General features: G+C 48.4%; 1 protein-coding gene across 6 annotated transcripts in view; it reads left to right on the top strand.

Moving 5' to 3' along the window:
- Positions 1–13,484, top strand: part of MED25 (mediator complex subunit 25) — a 173,847-nt gene that overhangs the window by 158,965 nt on the left and 1,398 nt on the right. The gene's annotated exons all lie outside the window — the stretch shown is intronic.

Raw genomic sequence — 13,484 nt, 5'->3', positions numbered from 1 at the left:
TAGATTTTGAGGCCTTCTGCAACACCAAGGCAGATCATATTTCAACAAGACTATGCTTGGAGTATTTGGATCCTTATTGAATCACTTGATGTGCCGTCCTAGCTAAAAGGAGCAGAGGAGCCGCCCATCTGTGGTACCACTGGCAGGTTCACCTGGGCTCAGTTACCACACCAAATCCACCATTGGGCCTTCTCCGGTTCCCATTTCCGACTCTGCTGATGTCGACACCATCCACAGCTAAGGATGAAAAGTGCATTATGTTCTCTGATTCTGCACTGCTACGACTCCAACCGGGTGTGTGTTCAATTTTCGTCAATGCTCCCTCCCCCAATTGACTTAACACCTCCACAAGGAAGCACGCATGCGTTGCGTTCCTTATTTGATAAGGATTTGGACAGTGACTTTGTTTTGGGTGATGAGATAGGGCAACCATACCACAAGGACAATTGGTAGGATGACCTCCAAAATGCCAATGGACTTGACGCTTCTCCCAAGTCTGGAATCCTCCCCCCCCCCCCCCCACCCCTTCCCCCCCCCCCCCCCTCCCAGGCCCTGCCAACAAAGGGAATACATCTTATCCAATGTTCATGCATAGGGCAGCTGTAGTTCTTGATCTCCAGCTACCCACCATGGAGGTCAAAACCAATGTCTTGATGGGGAGTGCCCCAGCCGGGGCAAATGTATATTGAGCCCCTCGTGCCCTTCGATGGGGCACTTACAGATCCCCTTTTATGGGCCTGGGCCAAACCTGCCTCTTGCCCATCTGTCAACCTCCAATTTGCAAGATACCACTGCTCAGTCCCGGTCGACCCTGCATTTGTGTCTCAGTATCCCTCCCCTGAAAATCTGGTGGTCGTGGCGTCTACAAGTTGGACAAACCCGAATACCTTTCGGACTATCCCCCCACGACCACCCCCCTCAACCCCTCCCCCATAAGGAAGCCAAACGATTGGAAGCATGTGGGAAGAGGGTATTTTCTTCCACCAGCTTGGCCGTGAAATCCGTGAATGCCAGCTGCCTCCTAGGCCACTACTTCCAATCTAATTGGGATTTGGTGGTGTTAGATCTGGGGGTCTCTAGTTGGCAATGGTATTCACCTTTGTCCAAATAGGGACCCTTACTTCTAAGCCAGGATAAGGGGATTACACTCCTTGATAACCCCTGCTCACCCCCTTGGTAGCTTGGCACGAGCAGACAGGCTTATCTCAGAGGCAGTGTGTTAAGCATTTGTGAATATACACAGTAATACAGTGAAAAAACTACAGATGGGCACAACACAGGTTTTATAAAAATAAGTATTCTTTATATAGACTTAAACACAAGACTGCAAGTGAGTAAAAACCACAATACTACAGTTAAGATTGCTTAAAAGATGATTCAAGTTGCTTAGTTCAAGTTGATGGTAATTGTGACAAAGGTCTCAACAAAGTACCTGGATGCATAACGCAAAGTAAACAAAAGGCTCACAAAAGGGAAGATGCATCGGTTCCGTGATCCGGGCGAACGGTTGCGTCCTGCCTTAATGCTTTCGCAGAGTAGGGGACTCGTCGTGAGCCTTACCGGTGCAGAGGTGATGCGTGGTTTCTCGGCCTGCGGGCCCGTTGCGGTGCGCAAGGTGGCGCCGCGATGCGATGATCCGGTTGTGATGCGAGAAGATGGCGCCCTCGATGTGGCGATGCGATGACGCCCTGGCATCCTTGCGACGACTCAGTACTTTGGAGCTGCGACAGGCCCTGCAACACGCTTCTCCGGTGATGCGATGGCATCTCTCACAATGGCGTCGTGCTTCTCCGGTGATGCGACAGCAGGCAGCTTCGATGAACACACGCTTCCAGGGAGATGCGGCGAAGGCTCGCTTCTCCGGCGTTGCGACGATTTCAGCTGCGGCGGCGACATGCTTCTTCTCGATGCGCCGCGCTTCCATCTCCCAGCGGCAAGCTGGAGTCAGAATTCCCAGCAAGGAAATTCAGTGGGGAGCTGGAGGTGAAGTCTTTTGTCCCTGAGACTTCAGCAGGAGCCAAGCACAGTTCAAACCCTTGGAGAATATTTTGTAGATGAAAGTCTTTACAAAGTTCCTTCTCCTTTCCCTTGGCAATGATGCAACCACTGCAGGCCAACCCAGTAAACAGCATACTGGCAGAGGGGCAGTCCAACTCCTGCAGCTTTCCTTGGTTCTTCTCCTTGGCAGAAAAGGTTTCTTGTCCAGAACTGATCTAATTTCTTGGGATCAAGGTCCCAATATTTATACCCCAAAATCCTTTGTTCTCTTTAGGCAGATAGGCCTCTGCCTAGTCCAAACCAGTTCGACTCAAGCACTTTGTTAACATGACTCTCTTCTTCCTTTCACTGTGCAGGGCAGAGACATCAGACAAGCCACAGGAGGTGGAGCCAGCATTGTATAGGGAAGGCCCAGCCCTATTCAGATCCCAGGTGCAACTCCTCCCTCCCATCTAGATGCAGATCTCTCTATTCACCACTGGGCTGCCACAGACTGGCTCCTGGAATCCCCCAGCCCTGTCACTCACAAACTCAGACAAGGAATACACAACCCAGCAGAGGCAGGCCTGGATAGTTAGGCATGAAAATACCTACTTTCTAAAAGTGGTATTTTCAAACACAGAATATTAGAACCAACTTTACTAAAAGATGTATTTTATTATTCTGAGTTCAGGCATACTAAAGTCTAATTTCTACCATGTTCCCTGAGTCAGTTAGGATTATAAGAATGTAATAATCTAACTGCCCATTCTGGCCTATGAGAACAGGTAGCCTTCAATAGTGAAAAAAGAAAATGGCTGTAATTCACTATTAGAACATGCTACACTCATCAGAGCATGTCCTACCTTATACTTGCAATGCACCCTACCCTTGGGCCCACCATAGGGGTGTCTAATATGAAGAAAAGGGAAGGTTTAGGGACTGGCAAGTGGGTGCACTTGGCCAAGTCGACATGGCAGTGCTAGACTGCACACAGGCCTTGCAATGGCAGGCCTGAGACACACTTTAAAAGCTGTTTCTGTGGGTGGCACAACCAGTGCTGCAAACCCACCAGCAGCATTTGATTTACAAGCCTTGGGCACACATGGTGCACTGTACTAGAGCCTGACAGATAAATCAAATAACCCAATCATGGAACAACCAATTAGTACATCAATTTAACATAGGGAGCACTTGCACTATGGCACTGATTATCAGTGGCACAGTGCCCAAAGCATAAATCCAGCAAAGACATATCAAAACAAAGGAGGCAATCCGTCAAAATGGAAGGGAGACTCACACCAATGATGCGAGGTCTAACAGGTGGCTTAAGTACTCCCAGGTGTACCAGAAGACTTATGACCTGTCTTAAACCTAGCCAATTCGGAATGGTCGTGATGCGACAAAGTTCACAATTTGTTGTGGCTTGGACACCATCGATTACATTGGGCGAGCCATTGCCACCAGCGTTGCCGTTCGCTGCCATGCCTGGCTGTCAACCGGTTTTTCAGGCGATGCCTAATCGTCCCTTATGGACATGTTCCTTGACAGGACTCACCTGTTTGGAGACATGGCACATTCCTCTCTGGAGTGGTTCAAGGAGTGCAGGGCCACAGTACAGTCCACGAGCTTATTCTTTCGCAGCTTCGGCAGTGGTGCCCCATAGTGTCAGCCAGTTCAACCACAGCAAGGTGCTTAGCAGTTTCGAGGCCACAGTGCTACCGCCCAAGCGGTCAGGGTCATTGAACTACTTGATCCATAACTCCCCAACCCCCTTCCAACTGGTTGGAGGCAGGTTCCAATGATTGCTTCCTTTCTGGCAGACCATAACGTCACACTGATGGGTCCAACAGATAGCTCAGAAGGGGTACATCTTGCCATTCATTGCCACTCTGCCGTAATTTCCACTGTCCCCAGAGTGACTGTCAGACAGCCATATGTCTGTTTTAAGCTGGAAGTGCAAGCCCTTTTGGTCAAAGGGGGTACTGAGGGGGAGTCTGTCCAGCAGGCCCATTGACGTACTCTGTGCCTTGTGGTGAGATGGGAGCATTTTCAGATCGCTGTGCTCAACTTTGTTTTCACCAGTGCACCTCGGGTGTTCATGAACGTGATGGCAGTGATAGTAGCGCATCTTCGGAGGTCGAGGGTTCCAGTCTTCCCTCTACCTCAAGGACTGACTGCTGATGGTGGCTTGGCCCATGCAGTCGTCAACCACCTCCACAATAGGGCAAACCTCCTGCCAACTTTTGGGTTCACTATCAATGTGCTAAGTCGCACCTGCCTCCTTCTCAGACACCCCCCCTCATCAGAACCGTTCTAGCTATGGTTCGGTTTTGTCCATCACAAAGAAGAGTCCAGGACTTTCAGGCTACAATCCCAATCTTTTAGCCTCTCTCCTGATTTTCAATGAAGTTGACTCTGAGGCTACTGGGACTGATGGCTTCCTGCATCCTGCTGCTCAAGCATGCCAGGTGGCAAATTTGGGCTCTGAAGTGGGGTTTCAGCGGGCCCAATATTAAAGGGACCCCTGCAAACATGTTTAAAACTGATAACCCAACTTTGCCATTTAAAATAGTGGCAAAGCCCTACTCTCTTTTTTTTCCAATTAATGCAAGTCACCCATACGAGTCCTAAGGCATGGTCCAGCCTATTAAAAGTAAAACAAGTGTTTCACTTGGCCTGACAGTCAAAACTCGCAATTGTTGTTTTTACTGTGAAGAAGGCTAGTACCTCCATTGGCCAGTACAGGGTTAGACGCAGACAACTCAGCTGTGCTAACTCCTGAACGGGACTATGTGAGGAAATTGTGTGTATTATATGGTGTGGTTGTACAACCTCACAGTGTAATACAGCTACCCACCCCTTGAGGACCCTTAAGTTTCGTTTGTCAAACTTTATCCCAACCCTGGGTAGCTGTGGCACTAAGCAGCAAGGCTTACACAAAGACGCAAATGTAAAGCACTTAAACAGCACCAGAACAATTGAAGAAGAAATCGATAAGACACCAAAGAAATCCGATATCAATTTATAAAAATAGACTGTAATTTTATGTATTTATAGACACCATAACAAAAAAGATCCACCAGAGGTATAGGATGTAGAATATATAAGGTATAGTAAATCAAGTTATTTCACTCAGCCAAAAACAAGCTTTCACCAAAAAGTGTGGGCTAGTTGGAAAGTGGTCACTTGAAGTTACTTTAGGTGACCAACTCCAATCAGGAGCCAGTCAGGAGAACAAGCACAGTCCTCAGAAAGTTACCTCAGCAGGGTAAACAGCCTTCAGTCAGTCCCGGGCACTTTTATCCTTTTCAGGGCTTTCCTATGGAAGTGGTCCTAATGCAAGGGGTGAAAGATGCTCAAAGGATGCTGTGGAAGTGATGCGGTTGAAGGGGTTCTTGCTGCAACTACGCCTTGGTCTACGAAGGGGGTAAAGAGATCCTGGTCACAGGGTCAACATCTCTCAAAGTCCTCTCGATGCTGGAAGAAAACTAGTTGCCACTGGACTACCGGTTGCCCAATATCACGGTCACAGGCCAATCCTTCTTGGGTCTGTAACGCATCCTCTGGGGGTCCTAGATGCACACTGATGACACTCCCGTGCTCAGCGAACTTGGGTGCAACTTTGTGTGTCTGGTCCTTCGTGCTGCACAACGGTGGTTGGCAGCAAGTTGAAGACTTTGGGCTATCAACTAGCTCCAGAAGGGTTCTCAGCTGTTGTGTCCCTGTGCTGTGAACAGGAGGTTAGCTGGCTGCCCTTGTAGTTTCTTGGCTTAGACTAGGCTCTTGAGACAACTTCTTCTCAAGCAGGCACACTCCTTCTCTTTTGATTGCCACAGAATCAGCTGGTGAAGTCCATGCTGGTGCAGCCTCTCTTTGCCGGTTCCACAATGCAAAAGGGCAGTCTTTCCTCTATCCTTCTTCCAGTCCAATCGAGACCTGAGTTCTGGGTGCAAAGGGTGCCCTACTTATGCTCAGAAAATGCCTTTTGAGAAAAATGTTTGGTAGCAAATGGGCTACCAGGTTCCCTCCCACCTGATGACCACTTCCTGCGAAGTGTGGCATATGGGCATCCCATGATGCACCATTCTTCCCACTTCCAAGATGGCAAGACCCCTCTCCCAGCGTGGGGAGCTTCCTACCCCAACTCAGAGGTGTGGCTGCCAAAGGGGCTACACACCACTGGAGAACCAGTCTGGCACCTGGTTTCCCCTCTCCTGTCCCTAGTGTCAGCCAGTCTGCCTGCACAATGGAGCAGCCCCTCTCCCAAGTATTACCCATTCGCTCTTCAAAGGCTGTTTCTCTTTTGAAGCTCATCTTTTCGGTCAGCACTTACGTGGCTTCCTGTAGGAAGGCGGTGACACTACCTTCCAGAGCAGGCCTCTACTGTATCCTTACCTGGGAGTCATTAGCACGTCTTCCAGTGAGGCCAGAAAGCTGTCTTGGTGACAGGACACTATGTGCAACCAGTATCGACAGGAGACTTAGGCAGCAAAGTGGCAACTTTGCTAAAGTTGTACACTTCAACTTGTTACGTTAATTTCGACCTGACGATCAAGTTGGGCTTAATTTAACAAGTTGTTTGATGCCTTTAATTACCTACTTGGGTCACACTGTTCCAGTAATAGCATAACTAAATGGTCAGAATATGTCTGCATTTGCCAATAGAGCAACAAAGCTTTTCCATAGTAAAAATGGCAGTTCTGCTTTTTTACTGTCAAAACATGTAAAATTCCATGTTCTGCCTATGGAATATCTTGCAACCTGCCTTAGGACTCAATAGTCATGCCATAGGGGTGGCTTGCACATATACCGGGAGAAGTCTGGCTTTGCTATTGCTTTAAATGACAGTCGGCCAGCAGTTAAAACTGCGTCTTGGATTCTTGTTTTACTTGTGCCTCTCCCATAGTGGCACAACTATTGCTGCAAACCCTGGGGGTACCTCCTAACTTACTTGCCAGGGGAACCCTGAGTACCATTTATTAGGGACTTGCAGGTAAGTTAACTCAGCCAATTGGGTAAAATCCAATTCTACATACCGGCCAGGCACTGAGGTCTGGTTAGCATGTTTCAGTGTACTCTCAGTCGAAAAACAACCAGCCTCAGTCCAATAACTTGGGGGTGACCATACAGAAAGACGTTTTTTTTAAAGTCTACTAAAGTTGGTACTCCAAGGTGTTGAACAATTCTTTACATTAAGCCCAACTTGATTCCCAAGTCGAAATTAATGTCACTTGTTGCTACGTGCAACTTTTAGAAAGTTGGCACTCCTTTGCCCAAGTTTACTAGTGCCCATTTGCAAATGCTGGTCACGAGGCAGCCTTCTTCCAGCCTGCCGTGACGTGTAAACTGTTCCCAGAACAGGTAGCAATAGAGGCCTGGTGCTGGAGGAGGTGTTACTTCCTCCTGAGAAGAAGCTTAGAGGGGCTGCTCCTTAGTTTTTTTAGATAGATTGGTTTCGGGAACAGAGATGGGGAAACACTGGCACAACTGTTTTTTCCATGGTCATGTAGCCCCTAGGTAGCCACACCTCCAGGGCAGGCTAGCAAGCTCCACACCCACTCTAGGATAGCAAGATGCCACACTTCAGAGGAAGTTGTCATCAAGTGGGAGATAACCAGATACCTCATTGGCTAGTGACCACATCCTCCCCTAAGGGCACCTTCTGGGCATGAAAGGAGCACCCCTTGCATCCATAGCTCACATATTGCTTGGACTACAGTAGAATACTGAAGGACTGTCCTGCTGACCCTGGAACCAGCAAAGAGAGTCTGCTTTAAAGTTGGACTGCACCTGCTGCTCCTTGGGCTATCGAAGGAAAGGACTGTGCCTGCTGTGGCATGCTTATGGAGAAGTTGTCCCCTAAGCCCAGCGAGAAGCAGAATCTCCAAGAGTCAGTTGGTTGATTTCCTGTTCTCAGCACAGGGCCACAAAATCTCAAGAGGTAGATTAGAGCACTCATTCCTCGCTCCATGTTGCAGCACAGCCCAGGAGACCAAGACCTGATACTCAAAAGTTGTACCAAAGTCTACTGGACCTGGGAAAGTCGTCTGAGTGCAGCTGGGTCACCCGGAAGGTGAGTTATGGTGAAAAGAAGGGAACGGCTGATTTTGTTGTGCCCAGTAACCAGTAGTCCAATGGCGACTGGACTTTTGCTGGACCAAACAGGACTTAGAGGGACGTAGCCCCAGCTAGACAATGGTCCGAGGACTAGCTCCAGGAACACCCCGTCGACCTCACAGCCTCTTCAGCATCATGAAACATATTTAGTGTCCTCTATCCGTTGTATCATGACCATTCACTAGAAATCAATGGCAAGGGACAACTGACAGTGGAACTGGACTCAAGACTGCTTTTGTTGGCACGGATAGTTTTTTGGACCTTTGCTGTTCTCTTGACTGGCTTTGTGCCCAAATTTTATATGTGTCTGCATCAATCCCTACTGTAGCTTTATGCTGAAAAATTTCTAAGTGTCAAATTTGTTGAATTTGCCTAAGCTTGTTAGATGTTAATTGAACAGTCTTAATTTATTGTTCCTTTTGAATTCAATTTTTCGTCTTAAGAAATCCAACGACAATTTATAAAAGTAGGTTACATTTTTGAGTCATGTTTCATTCTTTTTCAATTATTTTGGTGCTTTTTAGTTGCTTTACACTTGTTCCTTTCTTGCAGCCTGACTGCTTGAAGCCACAACTAGACTTGAGCTAAGTTTTGACAAACAAAACCTAACTTGTCTTAAGAGGGGTTGGTAGTGTTTTATACGATGAGGTCTCACAACCACACAATATATAATACACCCCATTTCTTCACAGATCTTCAGTGGTGGTTGCTGGAACGCGATGGGGTCAACGATAGACCCCTCGCCTTACCCTACGCAGAGTTGACCATGGTGACCATTCATCCTTTCTGGGTTAGGGTGGCAATCTGGGCGAGGTGGAGATAAGATATCTCTGGTCTCCATCAGAGTGCTTTACCTTCTCTAATGGTTATTTTGAGTTCTCTGTTAGCTGGGGTTTCCTGCTCTTCATAAGGTTTCCTCCAGGAACATTGCTGGCGTTGAAAGGCATGTCTTAGGAGTCTTACCCATTCCGTGAACCGAGGGGCCGTGGTCAACTAACGCTGATACTTGGTTTCCCTTTTCCTCCATATCAACCTGGAGTGAGGGCTATCCACTTTGATGGACAGAAGGAATGGTTTCAACGCAAAGAGAAGTGGGTGCCAGTGCTTATGAACAACACCACCCCTGCATGGGATTGCAACAAGCAAGGCAGTGTGGAGTTCTGTACCGTGTGCCAGAAGGCACTATTGCCAAGTGGTGAACTACCTGGCAGGATATTTGAATGCCAGAGCCGAGGAGATCATCCGCCGATGCCCATCAGATCACGAGTGGTAGTTATACCCATAAGTTGAGCAGGGTCTCTTCTTCGAGTGGGGAGAATCTTAGCTTGATCTATTCCACACCTATAAGAGCTTGCAATGTCAGCAGTTCTGCACTTTGGGGTTTCCAAGGCGCTTCTTGTTAGGAGGCTCGTTCCGTCTAGAGCGGGACTCCTGTTTGCTTTCCTTTCTGATATTTCTTCTGTCCTGAGTTCTGAAGAAGATCAGGACCAATCTGGCCCAAGTCATCCCAATATCACCAGATTGGGCACAAAAAGTATGGCATCCAGAGCTCTTGTGCTTGAGCATCTGTCCTCTGATCAGGTTGCCCCTCGGTAAGGACCTCCTGTTGCAGCTACTGGGCAAGGCTTAGCACCTGGATAATTTGCAGCCAGGTGTCCCTCCCCAAAAAATGTATACCCCTGTCATTGGGACAAATTTGTGGTTTGGCGCAGCACATGCCAGATTTGCCCCATCCAGAACAAGTTATCTGACAGTGTTTGTTTTGTCTCTCGCCTGACAAAGCTTTACTTTAGACACAGTTGAGGGACATCTTTCAGCCTCTCTGAGGTTGCCAGATCAGCCCTAATTGTTTAAATCACCAGTAGTGATACTGGTTTCGAAAGGTCTCCAACAATTGATTCCTCTCACTTTCCTTTGTCGTGCCGCAGTAGGACCTTAAGGTCCTCACAAATTTGATGTGTACTCTCTTTGAGATGTTTCATATATTTCCTTTTATGGCTTCTTACCCTCAAGCCGGTTTTCCTTGTCACCATAACATCGGCGCAGCGAGCGAGCGAGCTGCAGGTTCTGTGTCCATCCACCATATACATACTTCTACCTTGACAAATTGGGTCTATGGATACGAGCATCATTCTTGCCTAAAGTTGTGATGCAGTTCCACACCCGCCAAATCATCACCCTACCAGTGTTCTGTGCTTCTCCTCACTCCTGTAGGAAAGTGGGTTTCTGTTGCAGTAACCCCCCCACTTTTTGCCAGATCACTGATGCACTTTTTCTTGGTGTGCCCTGGGTCCCTGCCAATCAGGTTCCCAGGGCCTGTGTTCTTCCCCAAAACTAACCTAATTGTCATCTCTTGCCACATGTCAGCCCCTGGTAAAAGGTACCACAGGTACCCAGGGCACTGTGACCAGAGAAGGCCTCTAAGGGCTGCACCACTTATTGTGCAACCCTTAGGAGCCCTGTACCCTGACACTCACACACTGCCTTTGCAGGCTTCATGTCTTGGTGCAGAACATAGTGAAGAGTCGACATGGCACACAACCCCGTGTGCCATGCCCACAAACCACTGCCCTGGCATACATCAGTCACCCCTCTAGCTGGGTGCCCTATGCCAGTGGTGAGGGTACGGGTGCATGAGCCCTGTACCCTTACAGTGCCCAAGTCCATTGCTGGGCACTGTAAGTGCAGTGATGCCATTAAGAGGATATGGTGCAGGGAGTTTGTTATTACGAACTCCACAGCACCATAATGGCTACACTGAAGACTGGGAAGTTTGGTGTCAAACTTCTCAGCACATTAAACCGACGCTGATGCCAGTGTAGGATTTAATGTAAAATGCACAACAGAGGGCATCTTAGAGATGCCCCCTGAAACTCGACCAACTCCTAGTGACCTGACTGAGTGGCTGCTTAGGCTGCCACCACCAGACATGTTTCTGGACACCTGGGTCTAGAGCTTGCTGCTCTCGGGGGCCTGAAACCATGCACATCCTGGGACGAGGTGCCAAGCCTCCTCCACTAGGATGGGCAGGGTTCACAAAGGAGAGGCTTCAAAGGCATGCCGCATTTGTGAGCCTCTCCAGACGATTTGCTGCTTTCAGCAACTGGTCCCCACTAGTTCTACCCCCCCCCCCTCTTTGGGCAGGAGAACCGTCAGGAAAAACAAGTGAGAAAGAGGGGTGTGCCCACCTCTGCCAACTCCACCCCTAGGGTGGGGGAGGCGAGGGGAAGCACAACCTCGAGTTACCGCCATCTTGAGGATGGGAGACCCAGCCAACCAGGGACAGGCTTCTGTCCCCCTCCCACTGGAAAGTGGCAGAATAGGGGGTGTACCCACCCCAGATAAATGACCCATTGGTCCCTGCCCTTTACCTACCTGTAACACCCCTAAATTGAGTATATAGGGGCAACCTGAACCTTCCTTCCCCAGATCCAGCAACCTCAAGAAGAGAAGACGAAGGATGAGAAGCTGTGTAGAGCTAACAAGAGGACGACACCCACTGACTTGGCCCCAGCCCCACAGGCCTGTTTCCCCTCGAACCTGCTCCTGCAAAACCCTGGCGTGTCCAGCGGCCAGCAACCTCAAAAACCACAGCCTGCCTAAACTTTAAGGACTGTTTCTCCCGGGCACAGCGGACGTGTTTAAACTGCAGCTTCTGGTGCCAGCCAGAAACCGCGAATCCAACCTACTCTGCATCCGCCGAACCCTGCCCAAGCTTGAGTGGAAAAACACCACGAGGCGGTCTCCCCGGCGATTCTGACCCGAGAACCAGCAACCCCAGACCTGCCTCAAGCCTCCAGACGACGCCTGCAGCCTCAATCCAGAGGACCCCCCCCTACCACGACTAGAGCGGGTAAGAAAATCCAACGTCCCAAGGCACCCCTGCACCCAACGCCCCACGGCCTTGTTTGCCCAACCCAGCAGTGCCTAACCAACCCTCAACATCCCAACTTACCCCTCGAAGTGGTAGTCGCTCCTGAAAGATCCTCTTCCCAAGCCTGCTGTGTTTCTTTGTCCCGGAGAATCTCCATTGAAATCAACAGGGCTCCCGACCGCAAAACAGCACCCTGCACCCGGCCGCTCTAGTGCCGCTTAGGGTGCCCCTTTTGTGCTAACTTGGTCCCCAAGTTGCCCTGAGCTAAAACCTTGGAGCTTTGCTCCCACAACCCTGTGGCCTGCTTGCCAGCAGCCACTAACCGGAGCCCCCCTATCCTTCATAGGATAACATTGGACCTCAACACTCTGCACCCGGCTGTCCTATTGTCGCTGAGAGTGCAAATACAGTGCATCACTAACCCTGGGAGACCACTGAGTCTAACCCCAGAACCTAACTCCAAAGACCGATTACTTTCCTCAAAACCGATACCCTATTTTTCCTCAGAGAATAACATGGACACTTTTTCTCCCCAAAAAGTTTCTTAGTGTTGAGTTTTGAAAACGAAGAATATTCCTTAAAAATCGCACAAATAAACCAAACGCATTTTCTCAACTGTTTTCAGCAAAGGTCCCAGTGCTGAATCTAGGTATCCGTAGAAGTAACTTACCTGTGAATTGAAGTTCTTTCCATAGGATAACATTGGTGGTTCTTTGTGAAAAAGTTTTGAAGTGTCAACTTTCGAAATACAAGAATATTCTTTAAAAATCATACATCTAACTAAAACGCATTTTCTCAACTGTTTTCAGGATATGTCCCGGTGCTCAGGATATGTCCCGGTGCTGAATCTAGGATCCAGCACTGTGTTAGTAAAAGTAGTCCGAAAAGTAATTTAACTGCATTTTACTTAAAAAGCCTATTGATTCCTATGTACTGAGTCTACTAAGTTTGTGCATTGCATTGCAACCCCTGTACATTTTAATTAGTACAAAGTCCTACTGTATTTTGAAAGTATTCAACAACAGCATCTTGCATCTCAAAAGTATTTTTATGCTTACCTGTGCTAGGCTTGCTTGGTTCTAGAAATAAACAACAGTATATTTTTTTGTACAAAAACAATTTGCCTAGAGTTCAATTCTTGAGTGTGTGAATTCATTTGCTGACTTAGTGTGTACATAAAATGCTTAACACTGTTCTCTCGTACTACCTTACTGCTTGACCAAGCTACCCTTTTAGAGAGTAAGGTTCTATCTAACTATCTAACTTCAACCTCTGCCAAACCTCTGGAGACCCCCTGGACTATTTACACACTGTACCTCACTTTGGTGCAGTATATATAGAGCCAGTTTCTTACAACTCCTCTGAGGAGAAGAGACTCCACCGCTTGGATCCCAGAAGCACGCTGAGTTTTTACATCGTTCAGGCCAAAGAACTCCAGGTGGACGATCAGTTTTGTGGGGTTTACTGAGGCAAAAAGGGCAAGGTCATGCTGAATTGGACCATCGCCCTTTGG

Source organism: Lissotriton vulgaris, chromosome 7 (genome assembly GCF_964263255.1).
Source record: "Lissotriton vulgaris chromosome 7, aLisVul1.2, whole genome shotgun sequence".
Lineage (NCBI taxonomy): Eukaryota > Metazoa > Chordata > Amphibia > Caudata > Salamandridae > Lissotriton > Lissotriton vulgaris.
This window is presented reverse-complemented; position numbering and strand designations above follow the sequence as displayed.